Source organism: Apium graveolens, chromosome 2 (genome assembly GCF_009905375.1).
Source record: "Apium graveolens cultivar Ventura chromosome 2, ASM990537v1, whole genome shotgun sequence".
Classification (NCBI taxonomy): domain Eukaryota; kingdom Viridiplantae; phylum Streptophyta; class Magnoliopsida; order Apiales; family Apiaceae; genus Apium; species Apium graveolens.
Genome location: NC_133648.1, coordinates 49,841,001 through 49,861,360, shown reverse-complemented (window position 1 = coordinate 49,861,360; position 20,360 = coordinate 49,841,001).

Below are 20,360 nucleotides of genomic sequence, written 5' to 3'. Positions count from 1 at the left end.
AATTAAAAATTCTCTTTACAAATAAGCCTACGCTGATAATTGAAAAATGGGCATAATTGTTGGATAATAAATAAATAACTAATATAATGTTCATAGAGCAACTCCAATATTATCCTTATATAGGCTCTTAAATCAAATTTTGAACAAATAGAGATAAAACTTCTCAAAAACAAGCTTCATGCATGTTGTTATAGAGGAGTTTCGAATGCTTTCTCAATTTTAGATATGAATACTCCTCCTCAACTATTATTATATTATATTTTTTTTACCCGTCTATTTAACATAAATGACTTTAATGAGAAAAAGATAGATAGAGAGTGAGTTTAAGGAGAATTGTTAGAGAAATTGTTTGATTTTGGCTTCTAAATAATTAAGAGCTCATTTATTTATATTATTTGTAGTGAAAATGTAAGGAGGTTGTTGGAGTTGCTCTTAGTTGTTTTATTATTTGTAAATATTGTACCATGTCTAACGTATATCAAATACAAATTGATTGTTTATCAATGTGTATTATTTCCATACAAGACATTATCAAATTACACAACGTTTCTAATATAGTTTATTAAGAAATATATATATATATATATATATTCTTATTTGTGTTTTATAATTTGTATTTAATAAATTAATATAAAGAGGATAGTCAGTGTACGTTTAAAATAAAATGATTAAACTTAATCTGTAGAATTACGTAAGCATATTTACAAATAAAAAGCTAAAAATTAACATATATATTGAATACATAATTGACCAAAAATTTTGAATTTTATTTAAATAAACTATATGTACTAGTCTATATAATTACTGACTTCACTACTAACTTACAATTAACTTACTCAATTTAAAAAGATAAAAGATGCATACCTGAAGTCAGAATGACTTGCAATCATAATATACAATAATATAAAATTTACATTATTGTTAATATTAAAGTTGATTTTAATGAAAATTGTTAGATTTTGAAATTCAACGTAGATATGTATGGGAAAATGTTAATTTTTTATTTACACTAGTGTTAACAAAGTAAGGTTAAATTATATGTATGTGTGTGTTAACATGTAAATTATTGTATATTACATTTCTTAGTAAATTATGATAGTTTCAACTATGTATATGCTAAATATCTGATTTATATACATATATTATTAACATCTAGTAAGACAATTGATTACTTAAATAACATGCATTTATAATTATTCAAAAATTAAAAATTATGTAATAAATAAATTGCTATAATTTAAATATGGTATTCACATTATCACTAACAAATAATTTATATCTATTTTTTACGCAACCGAGTATCAATTATGGTTGTAACATTAAAATAAATTATATATTTTTTAAGACTTATTATTGATTTCCATGATTTTTTCAAGAATTCGAAAGAAAATTTGTAATTATATTTTTATTTAAACTGTTTTTAATTTTCTTTCATTACGACTCTAATATTTCTTCGTATATTAATTTGATAATATTTTATACTATTCTTCTAAAATTAAATATTTTTCAATTCGATAAAATTCACAAATCTAGTGAGTTCTCATATCAAATTTCGAATATTCATGAAATCGGGACAAATCCCAAAAATAATAATGCGTTACCAGTGAAGTTGGTAATTTTAATATAAATAATCAATTAACTTGATCCTATAAATATCTCAAACACATTAATTTAAATTAATATAAGATATTAAAAATTTTCATATTATTGGTAAGAAATTTTTGTTGAGCTTCTAATTTAAATTTACTAAACGTAGAATGTGATGATGTTTTTCGGCCGTGTCATATAGTCAAATTTCGAGTAATTTTTGAACAATGGGCCACGTTCCGGTTTCAAATTCGAAATAAACTAAAATGCATTGATTAATTATAATTAGAATTTATCTAAATATGTAATATCAATATAGATTATTTATATATAAGCGATTCTATTTTCAATATTTTCTTAAAAATTATATATATACATTTTTATTACTTTTTATAATAAAAAATATGTTAAAAATATATGAGATATATTTTCAAACTAAAAAATGATTAATAATAAGATAATAATCCATTTATATACTATACCTAACTTTATATCTGGAATTCAATTGTTTAAAATTAAATGTATAAATATTCAAATAACTATCTTTTTTTTGCGGAATTCAAGTAACCATATTTAAAGTTAAATAAAATATTCATTTTGTGTGTATGATAAAAAACACAAGTGACAATATAGTGTAATGTTGAATGAAATATCTCGAGTTCGATTCCCACAAATCACATCTTCTATATAAATATTAAAAATAGGGGTAGTTTAGATCTCATTAATATTTGTGCTCCTATTATATTTAGAAGAGATTAGTTGTGTTATAATAAATGAGAATTAAGATGAAACGGAAAATGACTATCTAGAATAAGTATATAAATTTGATATAGGATGTAATTATTAATTTATATCATATGGGACCTATATATTTTAATTAAAAATTATCATTTTATAAATTTAGCGAATTATTATTTTATATTAAAGGACTAGAGTCAGGATTCCAAAAATTTATTAATTAATCGAAATTATTAATTTATCGAATATTAACTTACCAAGATTTACGTTTATTTATCGTCTAAATAAACTTTCTTTTTCATGTTAGTTGTATACTCGTATTTTGAATTAATTAAGTAGTAGCCTATAATCCGTGAAACAGACTTATTATAATTAAATAATGTGAAATAGTATATGCTTATTTGTTTATTTACTGATAACAATATAAATAATTATTGTTCGTGGGATTCGAACTTTAGAGTTATTTGTATCTTTATAAATATAAATATTAATATAATATTTGTTATTAGAAAGATTCGAACCTGAAAATTTGGACAATGCATAAATAATATTATAAATATTTTTTATTGTGGCATTCGAATCTAGAAAATTTGGATAATGTATTCTTTCATTATTTGGATCTAACCGTCGTCGTAATTTGATTAATAAAATCTCATGTTCATAATTTAATGGATAAGGATACCAACTAAAATTAGGATATCCCAAATTATATTCATTACAGTTATTATAATTTAGTATATATATGACATTTGGTTTAGACGGTAAACTCTTATGAATTAAAGATATTCTCAACCTTCTTTATTTCTTTTTTTTATTCAAGAGACAATATTTTTCTATTTTGTCAAATCCCAGACAAATTTTATTTTTTATTCCCTCGAAATTTGCGTGAAGAGTCCCTATAAAAAAATCTTGGTTTAAATCATAGACAACTCCCAACTAAAAGTGTGTTTAATATACTACAAATTAAAATTATATAAATTATGTAAAATATTGATCAAGTCATCACATAGTATTTTCATTAGCTAAAATTTTAGCCACTCATTATAATAGCTATATTTAGAGTATTTCCAACCATGAGAACCATTAGCTAACGGGAATATATTTAATTAAGATTTTGATTTTCAAAATTCATGAATATTTAATTTTGATTTTGAAAAATTATTTATAATTTTGAGGTATCCAATTTGAATTGTAAAAATTCTATTAAAATCTTAATATATTCCATCGATATTTAGAAAAAAATCTATCAGAATATTGGGGTATTCAATTTGAATTTTAAAAACTTCATTACCTGGTGGTGTTCAAAAGTCATGAATTTTGTTTTATTTAAAAAGTTTGTGGATTTTGATGGATTTGTTAGTACATTTTTAATATTTTGAAATTTCACCAAAATAATGAGATTTTGAAGAATTTTTTTAAAAAATCACAAAGTAATCTGTAATCCGTGAACAATTAAAATCTAGGAAAATCTTATTAAAAAATCATGAATTATTATCAATTCTTTAAAATCTCAATTGAATACTCTCTAAAATTACATATGTGTCATTCCTTAAATAAAAAATGTAGAGATTTTGTAAAATAATTGGCACTCCAATAGTTTTTAATCCTTAGTCAGCCAACCATAAAATATTGTGTCAATAGATCGAATTCTATATCTACATTGTAATAGCACATTTTTATAGTAGATTCACCATTGAAAGTAATAGAACAACCTTATTTACATCATCAAACTAGTATATTTATTTACAGTGTTTAGAGAGAGTTTATTGCTTATAGTGAGTCTCACACATGACAATCTTGCTTAATCTGGAAGGAATGTTTTTCAGCTAATATATAAGGAGAGATGCAAATTAACAAACTTTCTCGCCTAATATATTGTTGGTGTCTTGACTTTCACTTGCCAGCTTGTTATCTGATCTGGCATCCACACTATCATAGTGTGTAACATCCCCCCTCACTTGAGATGCAAACTAACAAACTTTCTCGCCTAATATATTGTTGGTGTCTTGACTTTCACTTGCCAGCTTGTTATCTGATCTGGCATCCACACTATCATAGTGTGTAACATCCCCCCTCAAGTGAGGAGTGGTAAATAGATTGGCAACTCTTAACTTGGACTGAAGGGAAGCTAATTGAAAAGAGGGAAGAGCTTTTGTGAAGATATCTGCAGGCTGGACATCAGTATTAATGTGTGCAGGAGCAATAAGGCCAAACTTCAGTTGATGTCGTACAAAGTGACAGTCAATGCAATATACTTTATGTTAGTCCCTTAACAATATAACAAGAATTACAGAAGGGGGGTTGAATGGAATTCTTGAAACTTTTTCTTGAAATAAAAATGTTCTCACTCGAATATATATATATATAAGTGTGAATTGATTATCACAATACGGAATAGTTACTTAAATGAATCAAAACATAAGTAATTAAAAACAGGAGTCTTTAAAAACTTTCTGGTGGATTTGAATGATTTCATCAGAGATATATAATATATATCGAGAGAACCCTGTGTGCAAATGCTCACAGCTTCTTACAACAATTGAACAACTAAGAATGTAGAGAAATGCTAAGGATTCTGCTTACAAATGTTTCTCTGCTTGTTTCTCAGATTCGATGGTTCCTTAGTTGCTACTTCTTGGTTTATATATCACCAAGATTACAAAGTAATGAGACAGGATAATAAAACAAAACTATCTAGTCTATTACAATGCTACTTCATTAATCTATTCCAGTATCTTTGAATATCTTCATAATAGCATGAAAATGGCAATGCTTCTTTGTTCTCGAAAACCCAGTTGAATAGGCTACCACATTCCATTTGCATCCACTCGACGTATGTGACTGTGTTGTCACTGTCAACAGATATTTGAATTCTTTATCTGTCGGATTATTGATCATCCGTCGAGTTATTAATCATCCGTCGAGTTATTGACCATCCGTCGGGTTGTTGATTATCCGTCAAATTCATTGTAGTTTATCCGTCGGGTAGCAATCAGGCACTTGACTTCATTTCACTTATGCAGAATTACAAGACATCATCTATGTACAATTAATCAACCTATTCTGCATATCTAACTAAAGTCAATATGACTTAAGTACTACTACAAATTCTAAATAATGTGTATGCATAAATGTGTTTCAGACTTATTGTTACATAAGCTACTCACTCGATGAATAATAAGTCATCATCCGTCGGGACTATATTGAGTCATCCGTCGGGACTATGAACCTTATCCGTCGAGTGCTACATAATTTCACTAAGTAAAATCTACCAAGATGTTTTGTTCATGAAATCATCAAGTACACAACATATACACAATAATTTCCCTCAATTTATGTCTACTGGAATTGTAGCCATAAATTAAGAGACACTTGATGATAACAAAACATCTTAAAAATACAACTTTAAAAGAAAGTAGATATTACTGAAAAGTGCTTCAATTAACAAAATGTACAAAGTTTTGCTCACAGTCATTTTCAAGATGCTCCTCTAGCCTGAGCAGATTTAGCAGATTTATCTAGTTCCTTGAAGGTCTGTTATTCCTAGAGGACTAACAATGAGATTTACAGAAGGGGGGGTTGAATGTAAATCTCAAAACTTTTTCAGGTTTTGAGAAGTTTATTAAAGCAGTGTGTTCTAGATGAACAAGTGTATGAATTGCTTTGAGCTAATGCAGACAGATATATATTCAAACACAAAATGTAAGGAACACAACAAACTTTAAAAACTTTTCTGGTGGATTTGTTGTTCCACCAGAGATGGTATATTAGAAAATCTGTGTTCAACAATGTTGATCACAGCTGCATCCTAGTACAAACTAGATGAATTTTCTTTCAAGATATTTCTTAACAGCTCTGGAAAATCTCTCTCTAATTACTAGCTTCTTCTTGGTTTATATATTACCAAGTGTACAAGTGAAAAACAATATAAAATTACAATAGTAAAATAAGTTCTTCACTTGCTTCTTTTCCTGTTCAATCAAGTACTTTGTTGACTATTGCATCTTTGTACTAAAGAAGAACGGCTGCTTTTTCTGTTGATCCTGAAATTCGGCTACCACATCTCAGTTTTCTCTGTCAACCCATGTGCCTCTGTTTGTAGGTACAACTACCACTTATCAACGGCTAATTAGCAGAACATCCGTTGAAGCTTTCATCCGTTGATGACTTCATCCGTTGAAGGATGTTATCCGTTGAAGCTTTTAGAGACATCCGTTGAAGCTTAGCTTCTCATCCATTGAAGGTCTTTAAGTCATCCGTTGATACCACTTCATTTATACAAAATTACAAGGCATGAAATATTTACAATTGGCCTTCATATCTGCATATCATCTAGTAGTCAACATGACTCATAGTTTCTCTCAACTTCTAAGAATTACATTTTAAATACAGAGACTGAAATATGCTACAATACTAGACTTATTTCTAAGTAAAGCTACACCATCAACGGATAGCCAAAGTGGTCTTATCCGTTGAGGCTACAGACACTAAATTTCTACTTAAGTGTTTTGTTAAACATATCATCAAACTAATGCACATATATTCCTAACAATCTCCCCCTATTTATGTCTATAAGAATTGTAGGCATAAATTCAGGGTTAACTTGATGATAACAAAACACTTAACAAATATTTGAATTGAAACTAAGTAGAAATATAAAAGTGCTGCAAAAGTGTATGTACTAGGAGGTAATTGAAGATTTACAGTATTTCCAAGGGTGCTCCTCTAGCCTAAGCAAATCATCATTTTCTTCTTTGTTCCCTGGTTTTCTTTCCTAGCCCTTTGTCATTTTCCTCAATTTGGAGTTGGAGTTGTCTGAAGAATTCAGCTTCATCTTCATCACTGATATCCAACTTAGATTGCATTTCCTTGAGAGTTTCATTGCTGGCAATCTTGAGTTGGTCTTCAAGTCTGAAAAATCTTCTGACTCCTTTGTCATCTCTAAATTCCATCAACCAATGAGGTGATTTGTGAATTTTAGTTCCCCTTTCTTGTATGAGTAAGGTTCTGGGCAAAGCATTTGGTTCCCTCCAAGTCTTCCTTATGTTGGCAATCTTGTTGAGAATTTCAGTCTTGGCTGTTCTGGTAAAGCCAGAATCCTTTTTGATGGCTGAAAAGACTCTGATCAAGGTAGAGTAGCCTTCATTTAGAATCCTGTAGAGAGGCCATGTTCTTTCCCCAGCTCCCTTATATCTGAACACCAATCTCTCTGGTAGCTGTCTGTAGGCAGCTATTCCCCTTACTTCCTCCAGCTCATCCAGATAGAGATTAATGTCTGAAGCTTCTTTTATGTCACAGATGTGAACATAATCATCTTTAGAAATGGGTGGCTTAGGGTTAGGTTTTTGTTTTTGAGTGAATTTCTTAGAGGTTAGGGGAGGTGTAGATTTAGATTTTTTTTTCTGTTTCTTTGGTAGTGGTAGAGTGGTTAAAAAGGTAGGCAATGTGATGTTGTCCCAATCAATAGGTTCCTCTTTTGGAATGATTGGTTCACCATGGATATTTATAGAGGGATCAACAACAAAAGGTTCAGGTATGGAAGGTAGTGGTTTAGATATAGATTTGGTATCTTCAGGGTTATCTTCACTCCTTCTGTGTGCCTTGGCCTTTCTTCTGTTTCCCTTCTGCCATTCCTCTCTTTCTTCCATATTTTCACCAAATATGCTCCCAAGAACCTCATCTAAGTTAGCAATCTTTTCTTCACCCCTGACTTCAATTCCTTTCATTTCTTCAACTTGGCTTGACTTTAGCTGTTTTTCAAGCTTTGCTTGTGCTCTTTTGTCAGCCTTGAGTTTTACAGCTTCTTTCTTCAACCTTCTGGTTTCTTCCCTTTTAGCCTTTAGAAATTTGGGATGTCCTTGCATCACACAGATACTCTTTCCCTCTCTATAGATAAAGGCCATGTTCATTCTCTCACCCTTGTCCTTGGTCTCCTTCTTCTTTATGATGCTTGCACTTAGAACTTTGTCTCCATCAGGTTTTGGAAGAGGAAAGTCTACTTCCTGCATCTGAGCAAAGTCTAGGGGATTCTTTGTGGAGTCCATACTGGATCTAGTGTTAGGCTTTAGAACCATAGGTTTTAAATTCTTGAAAGAAGTCTCTCCAACCTTATTTCTCCCTACTGGCTTGAGCTCCATGTTGATTGGTTCAATCTTTGTGCTAAATTTCACAGATGTTGATTTATTTTGTGTAGAACCAAACACCAATTGCAACCTTTCATCAATTCTCCTCCATTGTTCTTTCATTTGTATTTCAGCTGCTGCTAGCTGAATCAAATCAATTCCATCAGGTTTTTCCTTGATTTGAATGATTGGAGAGGTAGTGATGGCAGGAACTAGCACTTTAGATATCTGAATCTTTGTAGAGGGCTCTCCTTCCCCTTCCCTTTTATTCTCCCCCTTTTTGTTATCATCAAGGAGAGGGGTCAAGCCTTGTGCTTTTGCCAGCTGCATTAGGAGATTGGTTTGAGATTGTTGGTTGAGAAGAAGGGTGGCCACAGAATCTTCAATTCCTTGAACTCTGTCTTCCAACTTGGCCAGCCTTTGTTCAGTAACTGATTCCTTTTTCAATCTCGAAACCAAGTCCTGCAAAGTACCATAGGGCATGACTGAATCCAATTTTTCTGAAGTGAAGGATTTCAAGTCAGCAATATCTTTCCTGAGATCATCCAGACTCATATTTTGCTTTACTTGCTGCAACTTTATGAGATGCAGTGAGTCCAGGTGAGCTTGGAGGATAGCCTTGATATTTGCATTTGAAGTGTTCTGAATGGCCTTTTGAATAGTGATGATTTGTTTGACCAAGTGGACATTGAATTCACCTGTTCTATGCTCCTTAGTCAAGGCCCATTCAGGTAGATTAGGAATGGAACTAGGGTCTTCATCTCCCCCTATGTTCATGCTTCCATCAGAAGAAATAGAGTCATCATCATCAGAATTTACTCCAAATTCCTCAGATGGCTCACCAGCTGTAGAAGGCATCCTGTTAATAGCAGCTTTATCCCTTTGAAGAGATTCTGTTGAGTGCACTAGATGTAGTGTCCTTTCTGCCTCCTCATTGCCCTGAGCAGCCAACATTTGATAGGCTGTCACAGGATGAGTAAAAGTGTCAGCATCCAAGGAAATGTTATCAATTACAGCTTTGTAATGTTGCTGAAATTGTCTTTCCTTTTCAGCATCATCCACAATCATTGACTCATGAGCAATGGCTGGTTCCACCCTTGTATCAACTGTACCTGCTTTTCTCTCTTTTTCTCTATGTTCTTGCATCAGGGGCTCCCCCTGGCTCACACATCTCACTCCCTCACCTTCACCTTCTAAGGTGGTACTCCACTCACTGACTTTTGCCATGCTGGAAGAAATAGCATGCATTTTTGTGCTCTCAATCTCTCCTTTTGCCTGGGAGCAACCCAGCCTCTCACTCAAATTTTCAGTCCCTGCCCTCAATCCTAAAAGTGATTGCACAGTATTCATGTCTTCTACACTTGGAATCATTTCAGTTATTTATGTAGAGACTATCAACGGATGTGGAATATCCGTTGAAGGTGAAACTGTTGTTATCAACGGATAACTGCTGTTAAGCTTATCCGTTGAAGAGCAACCACTTGTCAACGGATGAGTGATATCCGTTGAAGAAGGAAAAGAAGATGAAATTGAAAGTGATATAACTGTTGAATCTGTATAGATTGATTTGATATGTGTTGATACAGATCCTTCAATTATATCTGAAAGAATTTGCGGGTGATCCAACAAATCATCTAAAAGATGATGATCACCTGTATTTGAGTGGGGCTCCTCCCTGAGTTGTAAAGAGGGAGAATCAGGAATTGATGGGAATAACATATCCACATCCAGAGATGGTGAAGAAGTATTTGGTGATTGATGTGTAGTTATTGTGAGAGAATGGGGCTGTGACTCCACATTTATTGGAGTCACATCAAACTGAGTTTGAGAAGGCACAGAGACAGATGGATGTATCTGTGCAGTGTGTGCACCCTGTATAGAAGATTGGGTTCTAGCCTTCTTTCTTCTAATAAAAGCTTTTGTAGGTGAGTGTTTGGCTTTAGTGTCCCTCCCTCTTTTGTTCTGTGTTCCTGGTTGGGAACTCTTTTCAATAGTAACATCCTTTTGGGAGGATGCTACTAGGGATGTGCTAGAAACCTTTTCAACCACCACAGCTTTTTGAGAAACTGGGGCTTGGCTAGCTTGGGAAGCACTCAACTCTCTTTCCTTATCCTGGGGGTTTCTTTGATGTTCACCCCTCCCCTCACCACTCACACCCTGTTCACTTCCCTCAGGGTTAATGGTTGTTGTTACAACTGTTGTCTTTTGAGAAACAACAGAGGTGGTTTTCTTTGTCTTGGATTTTGAAAGTTTAGATTTGGTGACCTTGGTAGAAATCTGTTGGGGCATTGACACAGATTTCATGGCCACACTAGAAGATAAAGAAATAGAGGGGTTGGAAGAAGTAGGAGTTGTAGAAGCAATTACCTCACCTACCTGGGGTGCATTCATGATTGGTAAATATACCAATTGCACACTGCTGTTGAGATCCATTCTCAATAAGTCTGCAAGAACTCTTTTCTCTTGTGCCCAGCACTTGAGTTTATTATTCTCATTGATAATGACTAAATTTTCAGCAACATGGTTAGCCAATAACATAAAGAATCTAGCATAATAGATGTTATTAGGTCTATTAGCTTTGTTACCTAATCTAGTACCTAATTCTAGCATCACATAGTTGCTAAAGTTAAAGTACCTATCAGAAACAAGCATATAGAACATATTAACAAGAGATGAAGTTATGGCATCAAAATTACTAATTTTCCCAGAGAAAACCTTTATGAAGGCATCCCCAAGAAAACTCCATTCTTTCCTAAGGCCTTTTCGTCTAATACCCCCTAAATTAGCAGAGTTAAGAGAGTAACCTATGGAATCTAACATGCTGGATACATCACTATCAGTGTGTGGTGTCATGGCATTGTTCTCAGGTAATTTAAAACATGCTTGTAAGTCATCACAGTTAATACAGTGATTTTTACCTTTGAGAGTGAAGGAGATAGTCATATCCATGGAGTTGAACTCAGCAGTTGTCCAAATCTCCTCAACTACTTCACAGAAAATCGTTGGGGCTTCCAGCATTGCATAGCTAAGTTTACAGTTTTTGATGAAGTCCATCATTTTGTGATAATCTGAGTGGGCTTCATTCTTTTCTACCAGAGCTATGAAATTGTTCTTCTCGTAGATGAACCCAGATTGAGACATAATCTTCACGACTGGTGCCATTGTTGTGAGTAGAAATTGCAGAGAATAACTTGAAGGTTTTGCAGAGAGAAAATGGTAAATGCTTGAAATTCTAAGAAAGCGTAAAGTAATAATGAACAATCAGAAGGGCTTATATTCTTTCAAAGAAAAAGAAATAAATAAAGGATTAATCAGTAAATAGGTGTTAGTGAATTTCAGCCGTTTAAGAATAAACTGTAAGTATTCTAATAACTACCTTTAAAACCAATACATACAGATGTATGTATGGTATCAACGGTTAAGAAAATAGAATCAACGGCTGTGAGACACCTCAAACGTCTGATGTGACATTTCAACGGATAATGTAAATTGTCATCCGTTGAAAGGTACTTCAGTTTTATCCGTTGACGGATAAAAGTTCCAGAAATATACTTGTCTTTCAACGGATAATGAATATCCGTTGATAGAGCAATTTTGACTTTCAACGGATAGGGAACATCCTTTGATGGAATAAACTTTGTTAAAAGTCAAATTTGTTCTAGCAACTAATATACTTCAGGCTTCACTTCAAATTGCAAAGAAGACATGAATTTTAAGAGTAATTAAGCATACCTAGCTCACTTACCAATCTTGTGAATGTTGATTCATCAAGTGGCTTGGTAAATATGTCAGCAATTTGTTGTTCACTTGGAACAAAATGTAGTTCCACTGTACCATTCATGACATGCTCCCTGATGAAGTGGTACTTAATATCAATGTGCTTGGTCCTTGAGTGCTGCACAGGATTCTCTGTTATGGCTATGGCACTTGTGTTGTCACAAAAGATAGGTATTCTATCAACATGAAGTCCATAATCAAGGAGTTGATTCCTCATCCATAACATTTGAGAACAGCAACTTCCAGCAGCAATGTATTCAGCCTCAGCTGTAGAAGTAGAGACTGAATTTTGCTTTTTGCTAAACCATGATACAAGCTTGTTTCCCAGGAATTGGCAGGAGCCTGTTGTACTTTTCCTGTCTATTTTGCAACCTGCATAGTCTGCATCTGAATAACCAATTAGATCAAAGCCAGATTCTCTAGGATACCAAATTCCTAAATTTGGTGTACCCTTGAGATATCTGAAAATTCTCTTGATAGCAATTAAGTGAGACTCCCTAGGATCAGCTTGAAATCTAGCACACAGACATGTAGCAAACATTATATCTGGTCTGCTAGCAGTTAAATATAAAAGTGAACCAACCATGCCTCTATAACTTGTAATGTCCACAGACCTTTCAGTCTTATTTAATTCAAGTTTGGTGGCAGTGGCCATGGGAGTTTTTGCAGATGAACATTCCATTAAGTCAAACTTCTTTAAAAGATCATGAATATATTTAGTTTGACTAATGAAAATTCCATTACTAACTTGTTTAATTTGTAAACCAAGAAAATAGGTTAGTTCTCCCATTAGGCTCATTTCATAATTACTTTGCATTAGCTTAGCAAACTTTTTACAAAGTTTATTATCTTTAGAACCAAATATTATGTCATCTACATAAATTTGAACAAGTATACTAGAGCCATTAACATTTCTAAAGAAGAGAGTTTTATCAACAGTACCTCTAGTGAAGTGATTCTCCAAAAGAAATTTTGATAATGTTTCATACCAGGCTCTAGGTGCTTGCTTCAGTCCATAGAGTGCTTTCAACAGATAATACACATAGTCTGGAAAATTTGGATCTTCAAATCCTGGAGGTTGACTTACATAGACTTCTTCCTCTAATTTTCCATTTAGAAATGCACTCTTGACATCCATTTGATAGACTTTGAAATTGGCATGGGCTGCATAGGCTAGAAAGATTCTGATAGCTTCAAGTCTTGCAACAGGAGCATATGTCTCATCAAAATCTATTCCCTCTTGCTGAGAATAGCCTTTAGCAACCAATCTGGCTTTATTCCTTATGATAATGCCATTTTCATCCATCTTATTTCTGAATACCCATTTTGTATCAATAGGACTCTTGTTCTTTGGTTTGGGTACCAGCTTCCAAACTTGGTTTTTCTCAAATTGGTTTAGCTCTTCCTGCATAGCTAATATCCAATCTGGATCCAATAAGGCTTCTTCCACTTTCTTAGGTTCCTCCTGAGATAGAAAACTACTATACAGACATTCATCTTGAGTAGCTCTTCTTGTTTGCACTTTAGATGATGCATCACCAATGATCAGTTCAAAGGGATGATTCTTGGTCCATTTCCTTTGAGGTGGAAGATGAGCTCTAGATGAGGTGATCTCAGTATTGTCATGATGTGAGACAGCGTTTTGATTTGTTGAAACTCCCCCTGAGTTGTTGGTCCTTTGCAGGGAACTTGGAGTTCCATCAATTAATGATGTAAATTGATTATCAGTTGATGAGCTATGATCAACGGATGCTTCATTAAGTACTTCAACGGATGATGCACAATGTCTTTCAACGGATGCTGAATTTTGTGCATTATCCAGGGACAAATTTTGTATTCCTTTTGAAGTGTCGTCTCCATCAATCTCTTCTTCACTATCATCACAATATATTTCAATATTGTCAAATTTGAGTCTCTCATAATGTTCCTCATCTGTTAGTCCATCAATCTTTTTATCATCAAACACAACATGCACAGATTCCATAACAATGTTGGTTCTTAGATTGTAGACCCTATAAGATTTTCCAGCTGAATAACCAACAAATATTCCTTCATCAGCCTTTGCATCAAACTTCCCTTTATGGTCAGATTGATTCCTCAGTATAAAACATTTACATCCAAAGACATGAAGAAAGTTTAGAGTTGGTTTTCTTTTCTTGAACAACTGATAAGGAGTCATGCCTTTAGCTTGATTGATCAAAGAAATATTTTGAGTGAAACAGGCACAATTAACAGATTCAGCCCAAAAATATGTTGGTAACTTTGATTCTTCAAGCATTGTTCTGGCAGCCTCAATTAAAGATCTGTTCTTTCTTTCAACTACCCCATTTTGCTGAGGTGTTCTTGGAGCTGAGAACTCATGCATGATTCCATTTTCTTCACAGAACAGCCTTAATGTCAAATTCTTGAACTCAGTTCCATTGTCACTCCTGATGTTTCTTACCTTCAAGTCAGGATGATTATTGACTTGCCTGATGTGATTGATAATGATTTCACTTGCTTCAGCCTTTGATCCAAGAAAATAGACCCATGAGAACTTTGAGAAATCATCTACAATCACTAAGCAATATCTTTTTCTTGCTATTGACAATACATTGACTGGTCCAAACAAATCCATATGTAGCAGCTGTAATGGTTCATCAATTGTTGTTTCAAGCTTCTTCTGAAATGATGCTTTCCTTTGTTTGCCTTTCTGACAAGCATCACACAGACCATCCCTTGAGAATTCAACAAGAGGAATTCCTCTTACTAAGTCCTTTTTGACTAGATCATTCATTGTCTTGAAATTCAAATGGGATAGCTTCTTGTGCCATAGCCAACTCTCAACTGAACTTGCTTTGCTGAAGAGACAAGTAATAGATTCTGCATCTGTAGAGTTGAAGTCAGCTAAGTACACATTTCCTTTTCTAACTCCAGTTAGAACCACTTTGTTGTCTTTCTTACTAGTGACAACACAGGCTTCAGAATTGAAGGAAACTGTATTCCCTCTATCACATAGTTGACTGATGCTCAGTAAGTTGTGCTTGAGACCATCAACTAATGCAACTTCTTCAATGATGACATTCCTTGTTGAAATCAAGCCATATCCCATAGTAAACCCTTTGCTGTCATCTCCAAAGGTTAGGCTGGGGCCAGCTCTCTCTTTAAACTCTGTGAGCAGGGAGAAATCTCCAGTCATGTGTCTTGAACAGCCACTGTCCAAGTACCATAGATTTCTTCTATTTTCCTGCACACCACAAAATCAATCAATTTGATTTTGGTACCCAAGTTTCCTTGGGTCCATTCTTGTTAGCCTTTCTCCTAGACTTCATTCCTCCTGCATCTTTAGACTTAGGTGAGTTTGAGTCAACCTTGGTCTTAGATGTGGTTGGTTGAGGTGTAGGGTTAGTCACAACATTATCCAGCACATTTATAGAATTATTAGGCATGGATTGTGCATACATGTTATTCCACATTGGCATATTGTATGGCATTTGAGGCATACTGAATGCAGCAAGATAAGGATTGTTAAAATATGGCATGTTTGCATAATGTGCATAAGGATTTTGTTGAGACATAACAGGCATAGCATGTAGAGGTGATACAAATATGTTAGGCATGGAAGAGGGTACAGTTATGGGAGATTTCTTAATAGATTTACAATTAGCAGATAGATGATTAACACTACTACAATGCACACAGCTTTTTCTAGGAGCATACTTATCAGGTGTGTAATTGTTATGTTTGTTAACTCCTACCTTCCCATTTTTGTTGGATTTCCTTTTGGATTCCTTTTTATCCTCAACCATCTTGAGCCTATTGTTTAACTGTTCTAAGGTCATGTGCCCTACATTCACCTTTCTGACATCTTTGGATGTGTTTGCTTCTTCTTTGACAAAGTTCTTTGAAGTTGAACCAAACTTTTTATTGAGTTTCTTTAGATTTTCTCTTTTAGAAGCATCTGCCTGTTTTAATTGAGGAACCTTCAACGGATGTTCCTTTTCTTCCTTCAACGGATAACTTTCATCATCCGTTGATTCCACATCCGTTGACAGTCCATCAATTAATTCCAGTTTCTTTTTATTTTTATCCCAGGCAGTTTCACAGAATGATTCAATTCCTTGGACTTTGGCAATTTGAGCACTTACATCCCTAGATGTTTTCCAGGCTTTAATCACCTCTTGCTCTTTCTCTAATTGATTGGAAAGTATTTCTACTTTCTTAACAGATTCAGCTAGTTCATTCTCAACAGATATACAATGCAATTTGGTTTTCTCTAGGTCAATCAACTTATTTTCTAACACAGTATTTCTATTGCTTAAAAACAGATTGTTCTCTTTGATCCTACTATTTTCTTTAGCAAGAGATTTAAGAGACACACGCAAATGATACAATTCAGTAGACATATCATTGAAAGCATCATTGCACTCTTCTTTAGTAAGCTGTGTTAAATCAGTAGTGATTACCTGATTGCTTGATGAACTAACTTCGTTTTCTTCAGAATCAGCCATGAGAGCAAGGTTGACATAATCCACATCTTCATCCTCTTCATCTCCATCAGCTGCCCAGTCCTTTTCTTGAGTAATGAAAGCCCTTTCCTTCTGTTTGAGCAGATCAAAATATTTCTTTTTGTAATCTACTTGTTCAAATTTCTTCTTTTCAGAGGTTGGCTTTCTGCACTCACTTGCAAAGTGTCCACTTATACCACAATTAAAACACTTGAACTTGGATTTGTCCACCATGTTCTTATAGGGTTTAGTGGCTCTAGTGTTTTTCCTGAACTTCATCTTTGCAAATCTCCTGGACAGAAATGCAAGATGCTCATCAATACCATCAGAGTCATCTTGACTGGAGTTGTCTTCATTTTCAGCAACTTGCTCTTTACCCTTGTCTGATTCTGGATTTCTTACACCATCTTTGGAGCTTGATGTAGATCTCACAGTTTCTTTTCTGCATGCTTTCTCATTTTCAGCTACCAATGCAACTGAACCTCCTTTCTTTCTCCCCCTCTCCAATACCTCATCCTGTTCCAACTCTAGTTCATAAGTCTTCAAGATTCCATATAATCTTTCAAGAGTAAAGTCCTTATAATCCTGAGAGTTTCTTAAGGAAATAGTCATGGGTTTCCATTCCTTTGGTAGGGATCTCAAAAATTTAAGATTTGAATCCTTCACCTGGTACACTCTACCATACAGCTTCAGTCCATTCAACAGCTTTTGGAATCTATTGAATGTGTCATTTAAAGATTCATTCTCTTCAAAATGAAAGTACTCATACTGTTGAATGAGGAGCTGCATTTTGTTCTCTTTTACTTGTTCTGTACCTTCACACAGCAGCTGAACTGTGTCCCAAACCTCTTTGGCAGTTGAACAATTTATCACATTATCAAACATATCCTTGTCAAGACCATTAAACAAAATGTTCATAGCCTTCTTATCCTTGTGGACTTCTTCTGTGTCTTCCATTGTCCATTCTGCTCTAGGTTTTGGAATGGATTGACCAACAGCAATTGTGGCCGTAGCAACTGTGGCTACTTTGTGGGGAATGTGAGGACCATTCTCAATGCAGTTTACATAACCTTCATCTTGGGAGAGTAGATGAAGGTGCATTTTCACCTTCCAGTGGTGATAACTGTCTTTGTCAAGAACTGGGATCTTTACTCCAATATCCTTCTTACTCATCTTTGTTAGATTCCAAGATCTTTAAACTCTTTGTGTGTCAAGAGCAGGCTCTGATACCAATTGTTATTCCTAGAGGACTAACAATGAGATTTACAGAAGGGGGGGTTGAATGTAAATCTTAAAACTTTTTCAGGTTTTGAGAAGTTTATTAAAGCAGTGTGTTCTAGATGAACAAGTGTATGAATTGCTTTGAGCTAATGCAGACAGATATATATTCAAACACAAAATGTAAGGAACACAACAAACTTTAAAAACTTTTCTGGTGGATTTGTTGTTCCACCAGAGATGGTATATTAGAAAATCTGTGTTCAACAATGTTGATCACAGCTGCATCCTAGTACAAACTAGATGAATTTTCTTTCAAGATATTTCTTAACAGCTCTGGAAAATCTCTCTCTAATTACTAGCTTCTTCTTGGTTTATATATTACCAAGTGTACAAGTGAAAAACAATATAAAATTACAATAGTAAAATAAGTTCTTCACTTGCTTCTTTTCCTGTTCAATCAAGTACTTTGTTGACTATTGCATCTTTGTACTAAAGAAGAACGGCTGCTTTTTCTGTTGATCCTGAAATTCGGCTACCACATCTCAGTTTTCTCTGTCAACCCATGTGCCTCTGTTTGTAGGTACAACTACCACTTATCAACGGCTAATTAGCAGAACATCCGTTGAAGCTTTCATCCGTTGATGACTTCATCCGTTGAAGGATGTTATCCGTTGAAGCTTTTAGAGACATCCGTTGAAGCTTAGCTTCTCATCCATTGAAGGTCTTTAAGTCATCCGTTGATACCACTTCATTTATACAAAATTACAAGGCATGAAATATTTACAATTGGCCTTCCTATCTGCATATCATCTAGTAGTCAACATGACTCATAGTTTCTCTCAACTTCTAAGAATTACATTTTAAATACAGAGACTGAAATATGCTACAATACTAGACTTATTTCTAAGTAAAGCTACACCATCAACGGATAGCCAAAGTGGTCTTATCCGTTGAGGCTACAGACACTAAATTTCTACTTAAGTGTTTTGTTAAACATATCATCAAACTAATGCACATATATTCCTAACAAGGTCTGGATCTCTTTCCAAGCTTTCTGTTATTTTCCTCAATCTGATTTTGAAGCTGCCTGTGGAATTCCAGTTCATCAGATTCTGAGAGATTTAGCTTTCCTTGCATTTCCAAAAGAGTCTCATTGCTAGAGATGCTCAATTGGTCTTCTAGTCTGAAAAATCTTCTCACTCCTTTGTCATCCATGAACTCCATCAGCCAGTAGGGCCTTAGATGCACTCTTCTCCCTGTGTAGGGGATAATTAGAGTCTTTGGGAGTGCATCTTTAGCTCCAACACTCCTTAGTTCTTCAATCTTCTTCAATACCAATCTTCTTGCAGTAATATTGAACCCAAAGTTCTTCTTGAAGGATGAATAAACTTTAATCAGTACAGCTTGGCTTTCTTGAAGGATCCTGTGAAGTGGCCACTGAATCTCCTTTCCTCCTTTGTACTTGAACACTAACCTTTCAGGTAGGTTTCTGTATGCATCATTTCCTCTCACTTCATCTAGTTCATCTAGATAGAAGTTTAGATCAGAAAATTCTTTGATGTCACACAAGTACATGTAATCTCCCTTACTGATTTTAGATTGAGCTTTGACTAGAGATTTGGATTTGAGAGGTGACAGCTTCACTTTCTTGACTGCTCTTGACTTTGTTCTCTTTGGCTTGTTAAGGATTGACAAATAGAAGTCAGGAATTGGTATGTTCTCCCATTCTACTGGTTTATCCTTAGGCACAATAGGTTCACCATGGATGTTCCTGTAAAGGTCCACCACCTTGATATCTTCAAATACCACATAGGGTTTTGATGCTTGAGTTGTAGTTGGGGTAGATTTCTTGGGAAACTGATTCTCCAATTCCTTATCAAGAATGTCCAGTTTTCTTTTAGTTCTTTTAGCCAATTCCTTGATTCTTGGAGATTTTTTCTGTTGTTCAACTTGCTTCTTTGATTCAATAACTTCAGATGGCTGAGAAGGGATTTGTTGTGATGAATTTACAGCATGTAGCTTGGCCAAGATAGCAATTTGCTCATTCTTTTATTTAGTCTTTTTAGCATCCAGAGCATCTTGCTTCTTTTCCTGCTTCAATCTAGCCTTTTCTTCTCTCTTTGCTTGAGCAAATTGAGGATGTCCAGCCACCACACAAATTTCTTTCCCAATCCTGAAAATTTTAGCAATTCTTCTTTTAGAAGCTGAATCAGCTGGATCTTTGTAGAAAGCAATTGACCTTGACAGAAGCTTCTTTTCATCAGGCTTAGGTGTCTCATACACATTATCCAAAGGGTTCTTCAATGATGATTTTGAGTAGTTTACCCTTGGTTTCAGAATTAACTCAGCCTTTGGAGATTTGATGCAGGATGACTGTCCTCTTTATAGATAGTTCATGCTCATCTCCTTCACACTAATATGCTTGACT